This window comes from Crocodylus siamensis, chromosome 3, assembly GCF_052110815.1.
Source record: "Crocodylus siamensis isolate JL-2025a chromosome 3, ASM5211081v1, whole genome shotgun sequence".
Classification (NCBI taxonomy): Eukaryota; Metazoa; Chordata; order Crocodylia; family Crocodylidae; genus Crocodylus; species Crocodylus siamensis.
The window spans coordinates 42,525,888-42,534,032 of record NC_143397.1 but is presented as its reverse complement, the minus strand read 5'-3'; the positions used below and the strand labels follow the sequence as shown (position 1 = coordinate 42,534,032).

At 45.6% G+C, this 8,145-nt stretch overlaps 1 pseudogene; it reads left to right on the top strand.

The window, feature by feature from the left end:
- Nucleotides 1-364: 364 nt before the first annotated feature.
- LOC149868225 (5.8S ribosomal RNA) lies at nucleotides 365-514 on the top strand (annotated as a pseudogene).
- Nucleotides 515-8,145: the final 7,631 nt, after the last annotated feature.

Sequence of the window (8,145 nt, the reverse complement as noted above, 5' to 3'; positions counted from 1 at the left end):
AGCACTGTGGAGCTGCCGGAGCCTGTGGCATAGCCAGCTGTGCCCCCCTGACCCAAGCACTTGGACTGACCCCCGCAGCAGAGGGCTTGCCTTTGTGGCCAAGGTGCTCCCTCGGGTTGTTAAATCTCCCTCCTGTGTTTGTCTGGTCTGTAGGGTTCCTGCTGAGGGAAGGTGGGGAACCAGCTGGGCAGGAATGCCTCTCCCTCCATGACCCCCCACTGGGTCACTGCAGTGGGGGAGGAAAGCTAGCTTGAGGACCCCATCCTAACCTCATGTGGACCCAGGAGTCCACCTCCCTCTGGTTTGGTTTCTGCCATGGGGTGAGGTGGCAACCATGGAAAAAAGGCTGTGCAAAAAAAGTGACAATTCTTAATGGTAGATCACTTGGCTCATGCGTCAATGAAGAATGTAGATAGCTGTGAGAATTAATGTGACTTGCAAGACACCTTGATCATCGACTCTTTGAATGCATTTCAAAGTGGTTCCTCCAGGGGCTATGCCTGTTTGAGCACCGCTTGAAGGTCAATTGCCCATGCAATGTATGCAGAGCTGGTGGCACTGGCTGTCTAGTCCCTGTCACCACCAGGCATGGCTGGGGTGTTTTGAAGGCCCCCCTGAATCCCCCTCTGCTTTCCTTTTAAGGGGGGAAGTGGGCCAGCCTGAGCCCCTGAATGCCTTCATCCCCCTAAAGTCAGACACGATGCCCCAGAGTGCCTGCTTCAGGGAGCTCATCCCACTTATGGAGGACCATTGTGGTTGTCCGACCCATACTTTGGCCAGGTTGGCCATGGTGCCTGCTACTGAGGTCCCAGGGGGAGCCGGGCCCGCCCCATGCAACTGTCTGTGGCAACACGGCTGCCTGCGGGGCTCTTGGGTGCACACTCCAACCCCCCCAGGAACAATGCATGCCTGTGGGCATGTGGGGGCCTCGGCGAAGGGTGCAGCAAGGAAGGGAGCATGCGGTGGAGTTTGGATGCTCGGACGGTGGGGGGGTGAGTGCAGCTGGCAGGTGATGGGCAGGCATGGGCGGCTGGAGCCTTTGGGCTCTGGGCACCTCATGCCTTCTGCCTCTGCCTCTGTCTCCTGCCTTCACAGAGCTGGTGGACAGGGGGCAATGGGTTGAGAGTGAGGGGAACTGGCAGGGCTGAGGGATCAGGGGCTTAGGAGTGAGGGGCAGAGGCAGGACACAGGCATATCACTGCCCCCCACATAATCATATGCTCCTCCCCCATCTTTCTTCCCCCTCCCCATCCCAGGTGTCCTCTTTTTTTGCTGCTGGAAATATGGTAATCCTAACATGTGGTCACTTATGTTTTAAGTGCCCTTGACATGGTCTAATTGCAGCATGTAACCTTTCCCTTATCTAAGCTCCCTGAGATCTAGTTATAGACACTTACTAAAATGACAATATAGAAAATCTTAAATAAGTTGTATCTATACTGTATGGAAGTGAGTTAAATTACCAGATGAAGCTTTAACCCAAATCTTCATGCCTCCTTCTGTTTTTGTTTTTCTCTGTTTTTCCTTCTCATCTACACAAGATGTTTACTGTAAAGTAGCATAATTACCTCTGTAGTAAATGTCTCATATCTACACATGCAGGTCTATCAGGCACACAAAAACTAATAAACTCTGCAGCAGGGCAGTATTTGTAAATACATGCACTACCCTATTAGCCATGTCTACACATGCATTTACTCTGGCCTAAATTTACTTTTGTGTAAGCCCTTTTGGGCAGGCATCTACACATGTGGGGATTAGGGAGCAGCTTTGCATCAAGTTTCCTGCAGCCCTGCAATGCACTCCTGCCACCACTGGAGAAGCTCCAGCTGCAGCTGCCAGCACCGAACAGAAATCTTTAAAAGACAACCTTGCTTACTGGCCAGCCACTCACCTGCCCAGGAGAAGCATGCTCAGCACAGGGACAGCACATGGCAGCTCTTTTCATGTTTGCTCTGCCTCCCTGCACCATGGCCACTCTGTCCCTTGGCAGTGACGACAAGTGCCCCATGCTCCTGCTGGCTGTGGTGGACCTGCTGGCCCCAGCAGAGCTTCAAACTTGCTGAAGGGAGCCAGGGGAAGTGTGGAATGTTCTGGTAAACCACCTCTAGCATTCCACACCCCTGCAGCTCATTTGTAACACCACCCATGGCCCCCCCCACCCCACTTGCCAAGCCCCTGCACCATGCTCACTACAGACACATCAGAAGAACAGATCTTTATTTCCCTCACATCAAATAGATGCCCCTTCCTCCCTCTACCCCAACAAACAGAACTGTTCAACTACCCACCTTACCTACCAACAATAAAACACCCTCTTCTCTGTGTAAATTATGTACAAAGTGATTTTTGTGGTGTCCTGGAGTGGGAAGCCATGGGGAAGGGCACCGAGGAAGGAGAGCCAGGGACAGGTGACCAGTACCCTGGCCTCTGGCTGTTCCCCTGTGGGTGCGCAATCTATGCCAAGTTCGGTGGATGGTGGGCTCACCCGGGGCGATAGCGGTAGGTGCTCCCCCAGCATGGGCAGCTTCCCCCTCCAGCAGGCAGAGTCCAGGCCCAGCAGGGTTTGTGTGCAGTCCTGGCACCACTCCAGGAAGCTCTGGCTCTGCATCCACATAGAACTGGGGTGTGGGGACCATGCCAGGAGCTCGTGACAGTGTTGGAGGACCTCCTCCCAGGCCCAGCCAGAGCCTGCTGTGGGTAGCTGCTAGGGGGTGTGCAGCAGGTGGCATGAAGTCGGCCACTGGGCCTAAATGGTGTCCACCACACAGCAGTCATCGTCTGTGGCCTGCACTACCCAGTGCAGGATAACATTCTGTTCCTGCAGAACCTGGAGCCATTCACACTCCTGGGCCAAAAGCTATGTCTGGAACTCCTAGTCTGCCTGGTGGCTCCTCATGCTTTCCCATGCCACCTCATGCTGGTCCTGTCCATCCTCCTTGGCAATGTCCTCTGTCTGCTAGGCTCATGCATCCTCCAGCTGGTCTTGTGATGTTTTGACTAGCTACTGCAGGAAGAGGGTCCTGTCCTGGATCCTTCTCTGGCAGACCTGGTGCATCTGCAAGGCCCCAGCTGTGGGTGATGGTGACCCCAAGGCTGCATCTTGGCTGCCAGGGGTGACCTTCTCCCATGTGCAGCTGCAGGCCTTGTAGAGCCATGAGACAGAAGCTGTTTGTGAGAGTTTGCAACATTTCTGAGGTAAGATGCTTTGTACCAGGGGCCCGTGCACTGTCTGGCCTCAGATCGGGAATCAGGCAACCCAGGGACCATGATAAGAACATGGTTCGGCAGCTGCAGGAGCCTCATATTCTGGCCAGCTACTCCACTGTCTTATGCAACTACCCTTTGCCTGGGTCTGACCCCCCAGACCCTTAGCTGGACAGCTGCAGCCAGAGCCTAGAACTCCCCCTGGCTGCTGCATGGGGTTGGAGTAGGGTAGGAGCAGCCCTGCCTAAACTGCTCTTTCACAGCTCAATTTGCTACTGTCCTAGCTGCAGGTATAGACACTGAACCCAAGGGTAGTTTACTGAGGTGCAAATTACTCCACAGTGTATTCTGTTGCATTCATTGCATGGGTAGACATGCCCAGTAGGACTTGCTGATTGTCTTTCATAGACTCATAGAAAGTTAGGGTTGGAAAGGACCTCAGGAGGTCGTCTAGTTCAACCCCCTGCTCAAAGCAGGATCAACCCCAACTATATTATCCCAGCCAAAACTTTGTCTAGCTGTGGTTTGAAACCCCCAAGGATGGAGCTTCCACCACCTGTCTGGGTAACTTGTTCCAGTGTTTTACTACCCTCCTAGTGAGAAAATTCTTCCTAATATCTAACCTCAACTTCTTCTGCTGCAACTTGAAACCATTTCTTCTTGTTCTGTCATCTGCCACCACTGAGAACAGTCCAGCTCCATCTTCTTTCAGACCACGCTTCAGGTACTTGAAGGCTGCTATTAACTCTCCTCTCAGTCTTCTCTTCTCTAGACTAAATAATCCCAGTTCTCCCAGTCTTTCCTCATAAGTCATGTCCCCCAGCCCTGTCACTATTTTTCTCAAAATTTGTCCTTTTTGTACTGTAGGGCCCAAAACTGAACACACTACTCCAGATATGACCTCACCAGTGCTGAATAGAGGGGAATAACCACTTCCCTTGATTTACTGGCAACACACTTACCAATGCAGCCCCTTATGCCATTAGCTTTCTTGGCAACTAGGGCACACTGCTGGCTCATTTTCAGCTTATTATCCACTGTAACCCCCTGGTTCTTTTCTGCTGCCCAGCCAGTCAGCCCCCAGCTTGTACTGGTGTGTGGGATTTCCAGTGAAGAGACATAGTTTGGCAATGAACAAGTTCTAAAATAGGCCTCTGCACTGAAAAAAAAATGCCTGGGATTGTTTTAGAAAAAGAAAGATGCCTAGGTTAAATACTTTGAAGACAGAGTGGTGTCTTATTGAGATGCATAGTTAGAATAAGGAAACAAAAAGGAATGAAACAGAATTAAAGGAAGAAGCTTAGAGAAATATGGAGAAAGTATGGAAATGGACCTGCCACTTATGGTGTAGGCTCATTGGTTGCAGTCCTTAGTTGAGTGAGAGTAAGAAATCTCTTTGAAATCACCAGATGAAGTGAAGATTGAAATAGTTCCCTGAGAAGGGCTGTGATCTGTGGAAAGAAGATGACATGTCAGGGGTGGTGGGAATGAAGTTTCTTTTCTTTGGGGATTTTCTTTATATGCAACAAGAGAGAGTTTTTCACTTTATTTGGAGAACTAAACCAATTTATTAGCAAGAAACAAGCCATTTACTTGTTTGCATTACAGTCCGAGTCTCTGAGAGTGACCTGTTTTTTTCATGTATTGCTTAACCAAATGTCTTCAGAGTTTGTAATTATAATCACATACCACATTACTGAGATGCAAGAGGTGCTATGCTGAAGTGGTGTAAGTTAGTGCTTTCTTGTGCATCTGGACTTTATAATTTAAAGCAAAGTGAAATGAAAAAAGAGAGATCAAAACTGTAAGCTAAATAAAACATGATGATCTGATGTTTATAAGTGGTAAAAGTGCATGAGCTGGTTGGTTATGTATTGTGTCTAGAAAGTGTGCTCCTCATCGGCCTTTTCTGCATTTATCTGTGCCTAAATAGTAACTCATGCTTATGGACCTTTCAGCTCTTTAATAACACTTCTGTGTTACTTTAAAATATGCACTAACCCTAGGCTAACAGGATATTAATGCTCAGTCCAGCACTTGATGTATAAATACATTCAGAAAAGACAAAACAAAAGATGCTCCTTTTAATACAATGCATATGGATATAATTTACACACAGCAGTAAAGATACAAACTTCTTAAAACAGACATACAAATAGGCCTTGGATTCTCAGCTGTGGCTTTGATGAAAGGCAAGAACATGAGTGGAGGCTATTTTGCATTTCTGTATTCCTAGACCTCTCTGTGTTAGTCACCATGCATATTAGAAGCCTCCAGGCTAATCTTTAATTTGTGTCAGTAGCCATTTTTACCTATCACTGTTAGAGTAGCAAAGAATTACTGGGTTGTAAGGGCAATCTATCACATGCCTTCCATCTCTAGGCCCTACTCTCTGAAACAGAAATGAATGCTATAGGGGTTGCAATAATTGTCCCTGCCACTTGATGTTCCCATCACATGGAAGTGTTGTACCAAGGTGCTGCGCTTCAGTGGCTGTGGCTTTCATTAAGGCTAGGGACAGAAATTACACAAAAACTTGTATAAGTGATTGGAAAACAGTTCAAATCTGTAACACAATAGAACTTCGGTGCACATAAACTGCTTTCAAAATGACTAAAACCAGTTTAAAATAAACCTGGATGGATGCACTATCAGCCATAATTGATTTGGGTTAAATTGGTTTATGGAACTTCTGTCCTAGATCATCTCAGGATTCAAGTTAACTCACAGTCCTGCAGCATCCCAGGATGCTTTGCATCTGTCCTATAACCTTCTCCCTTGCAGGGGGGCAGGCTAGCCTTGGCCCAGATTGTCTGCTCCAGTTGAGCAGGGAGGCATGGTTTAGCACCCCCTGGCCTCTGGCCTGTGCCGTTACAGTCATGTGGCTAATTTTCCAGAATTAAAAACGAATGTCTGTTCACTTACTTATTGGTTCAATCTACATAGCTTAGACTAACCTGTGAATATTGAATCAATTTAGCCTTGGGCCTTTTAACTATCTTTACTTACCTTAAGTCAAGACACCTTGTAGAGAGCTGAGCTGTTTTATTCAAAGTTCTGTAAAGCAGCCAAGGTAGATGTGAAAAAATTCCTTTTTTGATAGATGTTTAAGCCTGCTCTTACAGAGCCTTAGCAAGAAGACGTATAGAAGAGTGATGAGAAAATTATTGCTGACCTGCTCTTGAGCACCAGGGGGATTGCTGGCACACACAGCTATAATATATGACTTTCTGAGTAAATCCACTGAATCCAGCTCTGAGATGGCATTTTAACCAGCTCTTGGTTGCATTAATGGATAGAAAAAATGTAACCTTTGCTTCTTGGCTTGCTTTTAGTCATTATATAACCATATGTGACACTATTCCATTGACATAGGCAGTCTTCAGTGAATGTCACCATAGAAGATAGCATTATGATATCATTTCAACACACTTTGATCAAGAAAGTAGAGATGAGACATGAATGACCATTTTAGATTCAAAATAGGACCCAAGTCTCCCCAGATGTAGTAGGTGCTTGGGACTGAGTCCATATATAAAACAAAAGGAGCGAATGATAACTGTTGAGTTGTAGCACTAAAGCATCCTTAGCTTCACTGTTCCCGTGAGTGTCAGAACTCACACTCTATGCAGTGTTATTGGTTAAGATTTTTAGCTGTAAATTCAAATTGAGTTCAACTTTTTTTGGTTTCCCTTTTGCTAAACTTGTACAAAGAGCCTAAACAGAAATGTAAACAAGACCACATTTCTGCTCCCCAACCTCAAGAAACAATTTTAAACCTGTGTTTTCAAGTTCCTATAAGGCTCTGTGAAGTAGGTGTTTTGTTTGTATCCTCAAAGAATTTTTGGTTGAGTTTGATGCACAGTAGGGGGAGAGAACCATAGGGCACTCAGGGAACAGGACTTGAAACACAGGTTTGTACTGATATTTACTGTCCTTAGGAAATCAAGAAGTATTCAACCTTAACATTTTATTTTCCTGAGAACAAGAAAAATCAGTATCAAAATTTCCTTTCATCTTGAACTCTGAAAATTTAGCTTTAATTCATCAGCTTCAGAAAGTAATATCACCCCAGGTCCTGTGACTGCTAAGGAAACAGTAAAGCCTTTCTTTGTTGTGTTTATGTTAAATGTCTAAGTTCCTTGACTGAGTCTAAACTTAAAACAATATTAAACTATACAAGGAAGAAATACCTCATTCTAAATAGAACATCTTGAAAAATGGGGTTTGGATTAGGTTAATTAATCCTCCTGAGCTTAATGTAAAGTATCCCACATCGCGACACCTTCATTAGTCATTTAAATATTCATTTCCTATAGTCTGTTCTTGGGAAAGAAGATCATTTGCTAAGTCAGGACAATGTTTATACTGGAAAGACAAGGGACTAGTAGTACTAAAACCTCATTTATACACAACAAATAAAGTGCAACTCCATTGACATGAGTGGAAATACACAGATTTTAGAGTGGAATTGGGGCCCACTAATTCAATTTTCGTTGCTTTAAGGACATGTATCATGGTTGGATACATCTGCCATTTGAAGTGGTGTGGTTTAGTGGACAGGGCTTTTGACTAAAGGCATCATTCTATTTCCAGTTTTCACACTGATCTTGTCCCTTTTGGAAAGGAAGAAAGTGGGGTGCATGGACCCAAGATAAAGATTTGCTTTGCAAAATTTTAGCTGTAGGAACATTTCTTGGAAATGTCTGTGGTAGCCGTCAGTATGCTTTAAGACCTAGCTTGCTGCACATGACAGTGAGCCTGAAGGGGGTCACGATCTCAAGTCCTGCCTTAATTTCCATAAATATAATAATGTTATTAATTAATAAAGTTAATTTTCATTAGATTCCGTGAAATTCTGTTAAATTCATTATAAAGGTTTTACATTCATTATAGCTTTATGCACCTGGAATATTTTGGAAAATCTGGTCTATGTAT